The sequence below is a fragment of the Nannobrachium achirus genome, assembly GCF_963921795.1.
Source record: "Nannobrachium achirus genome assembly, chromosome: 1".
Classification (NCBI taxonomy): domain Eukaryota; kingdom Metazoa; phylum Chordata; class Actinopteri; order Myctophiformes; family Myctophidae; genus Nannobrachium; species Nannobrachium achirus.
In genome coordinates, this window is record NC_137810.1 from 80,037,807 (window position 1) to 80,050,050 (window position 12,244).

Consider the following 12,244-nt stretch of genomic DNA (forward strand, 5'->3'; position numbering starts at 1 on the left):
ACATGACTGGTGTCTTGCACGCACGCGCGCGACACCAGTCATGTTGCCATACCTGATGCCCTGTTAGATGCCAGGGGGAAGAAATTCCTTTTATGCCCGTATATGGAGATATGGAATTGCATCAATCGTCCCGCTAGCCAATTACAGCGTGTCTTGTGAAGCTTGGCCAATAAGACCCTGGGCGTACAACACACTTTGAGACTTTGTGCCAAGATGTAGGCCATATCTAGGCCAGATGTAGCCCTGAAACATGACGGTCGTATGACAGGACCGTCAGCTTATTTCCACAGGAAACCATTTAAGTATCTCATATAACATTGAATGACAGACGAATAGAACACAGTACTATGCAGTAGATAATATATGTAAAGAAAAGAAAATGAGAGAGAAAAAAGAAAAAAAAAGAAAACAGTAAGGGACCATTCGTTTTTTATCCACCAGGGGGCACTGGTTCACATGTGATAAGCTTTTTATTTTTTACCTTGGCCCCCCCCCACACCTTAAAATATTTTTTGTGGCCCCCCCTGTGTGACTTGAGGAAAATGCATGGCCCCCCCCTCCCCAATAAACTATATATATATATATATATATATATATATATATATATATATATATATATATATATGTCTGATGTTTTAGTGACATATCCATTGATAGAGCGTCTTCCACCTCAGACCCACCTTACCGATCATCACCACGAAAGCGGTGGGGTGGCTCAGAAGTAGCTGACAGAGTACAGCATCTTGCAATGGGCCTGGTGTACAAGATTCACTACACCTCCAAGATACCCATGTACCTGGCAAACTACTTCTTAAAGGTCAAGGATGTTCACGATCACAACACCAGAGGCAGAGCTCCACTAATCATCAACGTAGATTTAACACTAAACAAGGCGCTAACTCGTTCTCCTGCCTATACCATCAACATGTGGAACGCCCTTCCACAAGCCTTAAAGGAGAGCAAATCCCTAGCCTCCTTCAAAATTGGTATGAAAAGTCACCTTCAGACAGCTGCTACCCGTGACTTGTAAATAGACTAAGCCCCCATGCTCCCCCCCCCCCCCCTTTTGAAACTGATTTATCCTAGATAAAGTACTATGTTCTATCTGTCTGTCTTTCAATGTTATATGAGATACTTAAAGTGTGGTTCCTGTGGAAATAAGCCGCGGCTTTCTAGGATCTCCTTTTAGTTGACCTTGTACCAGTGATTTGTACTGTCATGAAACTGTACTTTTTTCTATTGCAAACTTCTAATAAATTCTTCAATCAATCAATCAATCAATACTGCCTTGTTCAACCAGGCACAACCCAAGCTGCAATACTATAACTATCCAGCAGAGGGCTATATATATATATATTAAGGGTGGGGGAAAAAATCGATATGAATCGATTATCGGTTTCAACACTAGCGATACGGCCGCATCGATGCGCGTTTACCCGGATCGGTCCAAATCGCGGCCGCATCGGTCGATGTATCGGTCCTAAAGTTATTAATCGGATTAATCGGATTTTAGCATTAAATAATTAACCTGCTGTGAAATTCTGAACTTACTTACTCATCTTTACTGTTACAAATCATTACTTCAAAAGTGAGCGCTGCTAGCAGTCAGTGCTGCAGTGCAATGGAAAGAAAAAAAAGAAAAAGCTGCCTGCTGCTCTGTCCTCCGCTAGAGCTGGGTTTCCGCGTACTGCAGTCACTGTCCTGCGGGAAGCCGCAGATCTACAAGCCCACAGGGTGTTGTATGTGGATGGGTTGTAAACTTATAGATCTGCTACTTCCGACATAGCACACTGGTGCGTGTATGACGCTCGCATGTGCGACACACAGCGACTTGTAAACAAACCAACAACGTGGTAGACTAGTTCCATCACTATTCACTATGGGTTATTCCAGTGGAGAAACGCAAGTTTGGATTTTATAAGAATGCGACAGTAATGGATTGGATAACACTTTTCCCAGTAGAACCATCAGAAGTCCCCGCGCTTGTCGACAGCAAAGGTAATAATCACAGCATCAGCTTTTATTGCAAAGGGCGACTAGAGTATTGGTTTTCAAAGTGGGGTCCGGGGACCCCCAAGGGTCCTTGAGGGAGTTCTAGGGGGTCCTCGGCAAAATGATAGGAACCAAATGGACCCTTGGGTATGTGTAACTCAGCAGGGGAGTGTACAAATGGAACCAAATGGACCCTAATGAACCCTTGGGTATGTGTAACTCAATGGAGTGTACAAATGGAACCAAATGGACCCTAATGGGTCCATTTGGTTCCATTTAAACTTAAGACAAGAGCCTGATCCATATGTCAAACTGGGGGTCCTTGACATTGATTTTTGATTTTTTTTAGAACTACTGCAGTAGAGCCATACGATAACAAGTAGACATGATGTGTGCCAGACTTCAAATGTTGCACTTACTTTATACTGCTGTTGTTACTGTTGTAAAGTGGATCTCTTCGAAATGATCTTATTGACTGAATAACAGCAGGCTCTTTTACTAGTTTTATTTGGTGATCTGATCTGTGGCATTGCTGAGGATTGATCTGATCTGTGGCATTGGTGAGGATGTATTTTAGTTTTTCAGTGTTATTATAGCAGCTTTGCAAAGTACAATTATTGCACTGTACTGAAGCCTGAAGGGCCAGGCCTTTTGTGTGTTTGTTTTATATTTCTCCACCTGACCAACTGTAACTGCTAAAGTGAAGCTCTTAGAAATGGGTGTGTGAGACAGATTTTCAAACCATGTCAGTAGGCTTTGTAGTTTACATTAATTATTTTTTGTATCTACATGTCTGTGTCTATTTAGAATGAACACAACAATGACATGATACTAAAATGATTTGTCATCCATCTTTCTTTACAATTTTCTGTTATTCCTTGGTCTTTTATGAGATATCCATTATTTGAAGGTCAGCCATGCTACTTTATAGATCAAGTTTCTTAATTAAAAATGGAAAATGTATGTTTCATTAAACGTAAGTATCAGATCACACCGTATCGCATCGAATCGTATCGAATCGAATCGGATCGAATCGAATCAAATTCCACAAAATCGAAATCGTATCGAAATTGCACCAAATCGAATCGTATCGAATCGTTCTGTATGTAAGCCGTATCGTTTCCGAATCGAATCGTTAGCCCATGTATCGGATACGTATCGAATCGCCTTGTAGGGGATGGATACACACCCCTAATATATATATATATATATATATATATACTTGCACTGGTGCACCGATCATGAGTGTAACATTAATGATGTCACATAATATTATGTGAAAATCCACAAAGGGGACAGGGGTCCTTGAGGGAGTTCCAGGGGGTCCCCAGCTAAATGATAGTTAGGAACCAAATGTTATGGGTAGGCTCGCTATGTAACTCAGTGTGTACAAATGGAAGAGGTGCAAATGGGTCCATTTGGTTCCATTTGCACCATGATCCGTGAAGGTTTTTGTTTATTGACGTCAGCCAACACATGGCGTGGCTAAACATTGTTGATATAATCCTTTGCAGATATAGGCCTAATATGACTTGTCATGTTGGCAGAATGTTTTCTCCATCAATGTTTATGAGACTTTGGGACCGTGGGACGCATCGCAAAAAAATCCATTTGCTATCCAGTCCATATGGAAAAAAATATGATAATGATCCATTTGATTCCATAGCCAAAACATCCATATGAAGAAACATTATAATAATCCATATAGTAATATTGAATACAGTCGCTCTATACCCCCAATCCACTTGGGAAACGCAGCAGACATTCATTGCAGTTGTAGGTCTACATAGTGCTTATGCTTAGATGTACCAAGATGACATTCAAAACGTTTTGATTTGATACTGGAGTGGTAGTAGTTTTATCTGTGGCTCCGTGTTTGCACTTTGCAGAGCTGAGCGAGTTTGGGTTAGCAGCAGCTAAGCTTGGCTACTTGGGGAGACGTTCGGGCAGCTGGCTCCCTGCTGCCTTCAGTGAAGTTTCCTAGGGACCGTCACCAAATTACAGATAGCAATTTTAAACAATGCTACATCTCCTAGACAAAAGCACCTGGAAAGACCAAATTACACCATAATGTTCATGGCCCATGGCTAAACGATGAACCTTGCACACCCTTTATTGTTTGGTCTTTCCAGGTGCTTTTATCAAGGAGATGTTGTATTTTTTTAAATTGCAATCTGTAATTTGTTGACGGTCCCCTAAAACGTTCTCAGCATGTCAGTACTAGTAGTGCACTGCGCCCAATGATGTGGGGAGTTACAGAAGCGGGATATACCAAGTCAAGTCACCATCAGGGGGGAACTTGATATTGATAGGGGAGTAAACATGTATGAAAAATAACAAAACAAAACATGCTTTAAATACAAAATTAAACAATTACAAATTGCATGGCCCCCCCCTCCAGCCTAAAATAAAAAAAACATAGCCCTTCCAAGTGCTCAGATAATTATTTGATGCCCCCCCCCCCCATATGGTCTATACCAATTATTCCAATTATTCCTTTTAAACAAACAGTAAGTATATACAAAGAAGGGGCAGGGGAGGGTAGGGTTGGGCTAGGTTCGTTTTTTTTACCAGTTGCGAACGGCTGCTACCTGTAAGTGGTTTTTCAGGGCAATTTTAAAGGATGCTAGTGATCCACACTCCTTTATGGCCTTCGGTAAGGCTTTCTACATTTTGGTGGTATAGCAGAAAAACGAGTTTGACCCTTTGTTGGTTTTGACTCTGGGTTGAAAGTGATCTGTGGCGCTGCCTCTGGTGTTGTAATTATGGACATCCTTAATGTTTATAAAGTATTTTGACAGGTACTTGGGTATCATAGTGGTGTAGTGTATCTTGTACACCAGGTCCATTGCAAGTTGCTGTACTCTGTCATCTACTCTGAGCCACCCCACTCTTAACTGGGTGAGTAGCGGTGAGGTGAGTCTGATAGGGAAGGATAAGCACTACCCTAATTCGTTTATTTTGGGCTGTTTGGAGTTTAGTTTTAAGGGCTTGTGGGGCGTCACGATACCATACGTGAACTCCGTAGTCAAAGAGGGGCTGGATTATTACACCAGCTATGGTCTTCAGTGTGTTGAAATTGACCATTGGGGCGATCCTCTGTAGGAAACGAGTTTGTTGGTTGATTTTATTTATTACTTTAGAAGTCATCTTTTCGCTAGAAAGATTAGCTTCAAGGATACATCCTAGGTAAGAGATTTTTTTCTTCGTGTTATGACCTTGTCACCCACTTTGATTGCGAAGTTATCGACTTTTTTGATGTTATGGTTTGATCCAAAGAGGATGGAGTCCGTTTTTCCCCAGGTGAATTGATAATTTGTTGTCGTTAAGGCATGTGCAGATCTTACTTACTGTAGTTCAGAGTTAAGTGTCTTTTTTCCCTAAAATGTATTCAAACTCATTTTGTTTCAACTTTCAACAACACCCATATTCTAGGGCAGGGGATCCTTGAGGGGCTTCCAGGGGGTCCCCAGCTAAATTATTTAACCCATTTAGGCCTGAACACATTATGACGCAATATTTTATGCTTTAACTATTGAAAAATAGCAGATATACAAGCTCACAGTGCCGCGCTGCGAGCTTGTAGATCTGCTATTTTTGAAAAATCGTGAAAATTAAATTTTTGACCCGATTACATAAGTGTCTTTTGAATCCTTCTAAGATTTTTTGAAAAACCAATGTTTGTATGTCAACAATCTGGCCAGCCATCGTCAAAGAAAAAGGTCCTTTTCACTTAACTGGAGCTCAGTTAGTCTGTTCTTGAGAGACTACTATGTCAGTGGTGCTCAAACCTTTTCATGTGAAGGACCCCCAAAATGATATTTATTTGGCCACGGACCCCCATCTCAAAATATGTAGTTCCAGGGACCCCCTAGAAGCAAAATTTGAGTTACAAACGTTCGCTTTGAAAAATACATATATTCAAAGATTTGCACACATTTTCATGACTTTTTCAAAAATAGCAGATCTACAAGCTCGCAGCGCGGCACTCGGTGCCGCGCTGTGAGCTTGTATATCTGCTATTTTCGATAGATAAAGCATAAAATATTGCGTCATAATGTGTTCAGGCCTAAATGGGTTAATATAGTATCAAAATCAGCTTAACCACTTTAACCCTTAAACCAATCTAGCTTGTAGATCTTCTATTTTCAAAAAGAAATCTAACAATGTGAAAATGTTTAAATATTTTTGTGACATTCTAACACAAATCTTATACAGTATGTACCAGCACAAGATATTTTCAGTTAGTCCATTGCCAAATACATAATTAATTTGAGGGTTCCTGATATGAACAGGTTTGAGAACCACTGTTCCATGGTGTATTCTTAGCAGCATGTAAAACAAATGCACCTGATGGAGTTACACTTTACTCATTTTCTACTGTGCATTCTTAGCAAAATAATTATCAAACAAAAAGGGTGGGGCATTTCTACCCCTAGTTAGACCCCTCACATCCTACTTAAATACCCAGAAAAAAAAAGTCGATGGGAGCCCAACTTGACTTGGCCGATGTGGCGATCCGAAGGTCGCCGACTCGGGCGCCCTAGCTAGATCATTAGAGCATGCCCTGGGCTACATCTGTACAAAATTTGGCGCTTTTAGACTGTTTGGCATGAAAAGAAAAAACCCTAAGGCCTCTGACTATCAGTGAGAGGGGCTAGAGTTGCTGCTTGCTTGATATAGCCTCGCATAGTCAGAGTCAGACAATATCACACTGTGGAAATGCCTGGATCCCGAGGCTACACTGTGACTGCCCTTGTGTGTTGGCAGTCAGATAGTCTAGCTGCCGGCTAGGATAGCTTGCTAACGCTAGGCTAAGTAGCCAGTTTAGCCACAGAAAGTGCGCTGCGTAGGGAGAGAGTGAGAGAGATATCCTCTCTGTGCATAAGAGAGTGCTACTATGTTTCTCCATAGCCAAGAAAGAGAGCGCAATAGATCTCCATCCAAGTGTAACCAAGAGAATGTTATGATTCAAATGACATGAGCGTCACATTATTGTGACGCTCATGTCATTTTTTAATGTCTTTGATTCGCGGGACAGTTCAGCGTCTCTCTCGGTCAGTGGTCAGTGAGTGCAGCTGAGTGCACTGCATGCATGTTTTTTCTCTCTGTGTGTGTGTGTGTGTGTGTGTGTGTGTGTGTGTGTGTGTGTGTGTGTGTGTGTGTCGTGTGTGTGTGGGGCTGGGAAGAGGGGAGGAGCACTGGAGCACCGGTTGGTCTAGGCTGCAGATAAAATATATAGGCCTATATATATAATGAATATCGTTCGTTACGTAGCGCGTACCGAACCGAGACCCTCGTATCGAACGGTTCGATATCGTTCATGTATCGTTGCAGGCTATTTTCAGACCCCGGAAGGGACGTAGCATCCAACAAATGCTACACGTTACTATCGCGGCAAAAATTGACTGCTAAATATAGTTTGTGAGGAAAATAATTCCCAACAGATCCCCAAGGACACCAAGACACAGACAAACTCTTAACTCTATTCATTCTGGGAAAGCATGCGTGTCATTTCACATTTTAGCTATACCGGTATATATAGTGTTTTTTTTTTTCTTTTTTTTTTCTTTTTTTCTCATATCATTGCTTCTGGGGGTCCCTGGAACAACATATTAAGAGATGGGGTTCCGTGGCCAATTAAAACATATCGTGTTTGGGTTCCTTGACATGAAAAAAGTTGGAACACCACTGACATAGCAACATACTTTTTTTTCAGAAAACTGTTTTAGAAGGATTTAGAAGACATTTTGGAGAATCGGCCACAGGTCTTAACGGGTTCCAATCTGAGTTGCGTCCAGTGGTAAGGACTCCTGAATACTTGCGTGGCGGTCCGAGCACCTATAGGCTGCTGAGCTGACCCAACCTGACAGCATGTCGCAGGTTTGAGCAGGGGCATCACAAGGGGGGGGGGGGGGGGGGGGGGGGGGACTGAGTTACTGGGGCCCAAGGTGGAGGGGTCCTTATTATTTTATACTTTAGCTATTGAAAAATAGGCAGATACAAGCTCACAGCGCTCTGTAGATCTGCTACTTTTTTGAAACGTCGTAAAAATGTGTGCAAACCTTTGAATATATGTATTTTTAAGCGAACTTATAACTCAAATTTTGGGGGTTTTCACATGAAAGGTTTTGAGCATCACTGACATAGAAACACAGGGTTTTCAAAAAACCTTAGAAGGATTTGAAATATTCAAAGACTTTTCATGATTTTTCAAAACTCGCAGATCTACAAGCTTGTAGCGCGGCAGTCGGTGCCGTGCTGTGAGCTTGTATATCTGCTATTTTTCAATGGTTAAAGCACAGAATAATGCGTAATAATGCGTTCCCATTCACTGGGTGGCCCGCGGTGAATCCTTGTACCCAGGGCCCAGAATTTGATGTGACACCCCTGAACCCCTGAGTCCCGATCCCAACGACCCTTGTTGCATGTCACTCCAAATTTCCCTCTCCCCATTTCCTGTCAGCCTACTAAATTAGGGCTGAAATAAAATACAAAAAAACAAAAGTTGGTCAAAGCTGCGCCAAGTGATGCAGGCTAATATTTACTTAAGAATAAATGTAATTAGTTACTTGAACTGCAGGCTCACAATATGTCTCCATTCACTGTAAAAAATAAAAGTTGGGAATACTCAAAATGTTAAGGCAACAAACTTCAGAAAACTTAAGTTTAGGTCAACTTAAAATTTTAAGTTAAGCAAAAATGATAAAAGTTGAGGCAACTGAAAATGTTAAGATAAACCAACTAAACTAATTTAAGCAAAACTTAAAGTTTTATGTTTGATGGTCTAACTTAAAAGTTTTCTGAAGTTTGTTGCCTTAAAATTTTGAGTTTTCCCAACTTTTATTTTTTACAGTGTTGCAGCTCGCAAACGGGGCTCGGAACCAGCCCTGGTTTGATTGATTGATTGAATCATTTATTTGGATACATAATAACAAATACATCCCATCCCAAAGTAGATCGCAAAGTGGAAAATGAACACCATTTAGCCTAATGTAATTCAAAATAAATGTATGTAAGGGGTAAAAACTACATTTAATCCAATAATCAAATATAAATATAATGATAAGGTGGTGGGTGTTCACTGGGAGGAGTGGTGACTACCTTTGTCTCTGGCCTCCTGAAAGGTGGATTTTTATGGCCACCTTGAAGGGGCCCAGCGAGCTACATGTCTTAACCTTTTGAGTGCCGATCCCGAACAAGTTCGTCTTTTTTTCGGCAAGAGACAATATATTTTTTGCTTTTATAGCCCCCCAATTTTTACTGAATCTATGCTGTCGGCGGCGCGACGTTTCACGGGGTGCCGATCCCGAACTAGTTCGGCTTTTTATATAAAATGAATTAAATAATCGGAGGCCTCACCGAAGCCTGAGGCTAAATTTTCATCCAGGCCGCCGGCTGCGATCTGTTTACATCGGCCCACGAGAGCGTCTCGCCGCCGAATCGCGCCGCCGAATCCATTATCACATCTTTGAAGCTCATTTTCTCTGAACTGTGTTCTTATGGAAGCGGAAAAGGTTTATTTACGGCTAAATCGGGCTTCTAACATGAGTGATAGCCTATGGCTATCTTGTAGCTATTTTCATCCGGGTCTTTTTCATGACACGCACAAACTTGAACACGCGTGTCACTGCTACGTGGGTCCCCGTATGTTACAGCGCTGGTCTATGGGAGTGACTCTGGCAAGGCTTACAGACTTTGGCGCCCTCAAGTGGCCGTGGCACAGAAAGCATTTAAGAGAAACAGTCAGGGAATTCCACACCTGTGTGGCAGTATTTTAGAAAGAGAATTTACCCAAATTTGTGTGACATGTTTGTACTATCAGGTCGTTATGTGCGCTCCCTCTGGTATTGTGGCTGTGGGTGTTTGTTGCTAACTTTTTGTAGGTGATTTGTCAGATAAGCAGGTACTGTGGGGGTGGAGGGCCGATTTGCATTGAATATTTTGAATGTCAATCCCATTTTTAGTTGTTTATACTTTAGCTATTGAGAAATTTCAGATACACAGCTCACAGCAGATGATTAACATTGTTTTCTCACTCAAATGTAAGTAAACCAACATAGATTTTAAGTGTATAGAACAGGGGTTCCCAAACATTTTGGTCTCAGGGTACCCCATAAATGTATATATATTTTTTTTATCTGAGGCACCCCTACATTATAATTTTCACTCCCAGCACCTTATATTTATAACATTTTGTCGTTGTCGGGTGGAAACCTTGTATGTTCAAAACCATCCGTTGTGTATTTATCATCTATAAAATGTACTAAACTAGTGAAAACAGCAGATCTACCAGTAAGACTCCCTAATCGGGAGATAAGCATCCCTTTTATGCCCATATATGGAGATCACTAACAGCTAACAGAATCCCTTTTATGCCCATATATGGAGATCCCTAACAGAATCCCTTTTATGCCCATATATGGAGATCCCTAACAGAATCCCTTTTATGCCCATATATGGAGATCCCTAAAAAAATCCTTTTCATGCCCATATATGGAGATCCCTAACAGAATCCCTTTTATGCCCATATATGGAGATCCCTAACAGAATCCCTTTTATGCCCATATATGGAGATCCCTAACAGAATCCCTTGTATGCCCATATATGGAGATCCCTAACAGAATCCCTTTTATGCCCATATATGGAGATCCCTAACAGAATCCCTTTTATGCCCATATATTATGGAGAAATCCCTGCTCTGAGTATCTGACATCAGTGTGATGTCACCTGTTTATGCCCATATATGGAGATCCCTGCTCTGCGTATCTGGTTGCTATGGTAAACAGTTGGTTGCTAGGGTAAAAAAACATGGTTGCTATGGTAAACAGTTGGTTGCTAGGGTAACAGTTGGTTGCTAGGGTAAAACCATGGTTGCTAAGGTGGTTGCTAACGTACACTAACAAACCAGCAACAACAGACTGTTGCCACAGCAACGTACACAAAGGTTTGTGTACACATGTGGTGTGATGTCATACTGATGCGGAGATATGAGCAGGGCAAAGGTGTGACGTGTGACGTGTGACCGACGGACGGACGGACGGACGGACGGCCGGTGGAGGTTTTCATAGTAAACTGCTCCCTGACGGTCGCAACAAGCACACAACGCCTCTCATCGCGAGGCGTTGTGTGCTTGTAGATCAGCTGTTTTCACTAGTTTTGTGTGACAGTCTTGTATGATGAAGCAGAGCTTTACTTTAGCAAAAGTATACATTTGAAACTTGGAGATACAAGGTTTCTGCCAGACAGTGACGATATTTTAGTGATTATGTTGCGAGGACAATGTTGAGAATAGGCATTTTGGTTAGAACTGACTGAAAGTAACTTTGTACTTCAAGTTTAAAATGATACTAAATATTTTTTCAAGTGTCCAAATAAATTATCAAATTATCTCGCGGCACCCCTGGACTGCCGTCATGGCACCCCAGGGTGCCTCGTCACCCACATTGAAAACCCCTGGTATAGAGGGTATCTGCACATTTCTAAAGTGACTTTTAATACCTCTAAAATGCCAAATTAAACATTGACCGAATTGTCAAATATTAGAGGCAGACATTGTGAAAATAGCCGATCTATAGATCTGCTATTTTCACGATCTGTGTTATACAAAATGTAATGCCTCAACTCTTTGTGTTTGTGCAGGTTGGGGGGTCCCCAGTTAAAATGTGATTATTTTGGGGGTCGCGGCCTGAAAAGGTTGAGAACTACTGACTTATTAGGGCACCATTTGTATAGCATCTGTGTACCAGGGGTTTTCAAAGTGGGTGACGAGGCACCCTGGGGTACCGTGACGGCAGTCCGCGAGATAATTTGATAATATTTGGAATGTATTTGGACGCTTGAAAAAATATTTAGTATCATTTACAAAGTTAGTTTCAGTCAGTTCTAACCAAAAGGCCTATTCTCATTTTCCTCGCAACATAATCACTAAAATTATGTCACTGTCTGGCAGAAACCTTGTATCTCCAAGTTTCAAATGTATACGTAAAGTAAAGCCCTGCTTCATCATACAAGACTGTCACACAAAACTATTGAAAACAGCCGATCTACAAGCTGTGTGCTTGTAGATTGGCTGTTTTCACTAGTTTAGTACATTTTATGAATACAAAACAAATGGTTTTGAACATACAAGGTTTCCACCCGACAACGACGATATGTTATAAATATAGGCTAAGGTGCTGGGCTGGAAGTGAAAATTATAATGTAGGGGTGCCTCAGATTAAAACAAATATGTATGGAGTACCCTGAGGCC

General features: G+C 41.4%; 1 protein-coding gene across 1 annotated transcript in view; it reads left to right on the forward strand.

Moving 5' to 3' along the window:
* The window catches only part of ptprfa (protein tyrosine phosphatase receptor type Fa), a gene marked incomplete at its 5' end in the record, with an annotated part of 370,668 nt that overhangs the window by 131,256 nt on the left and 227,168 nt on the right, over positions 1-12,244 (forward strand). The gene's annotated exons all lie outside the window — the stretch shown is intronic.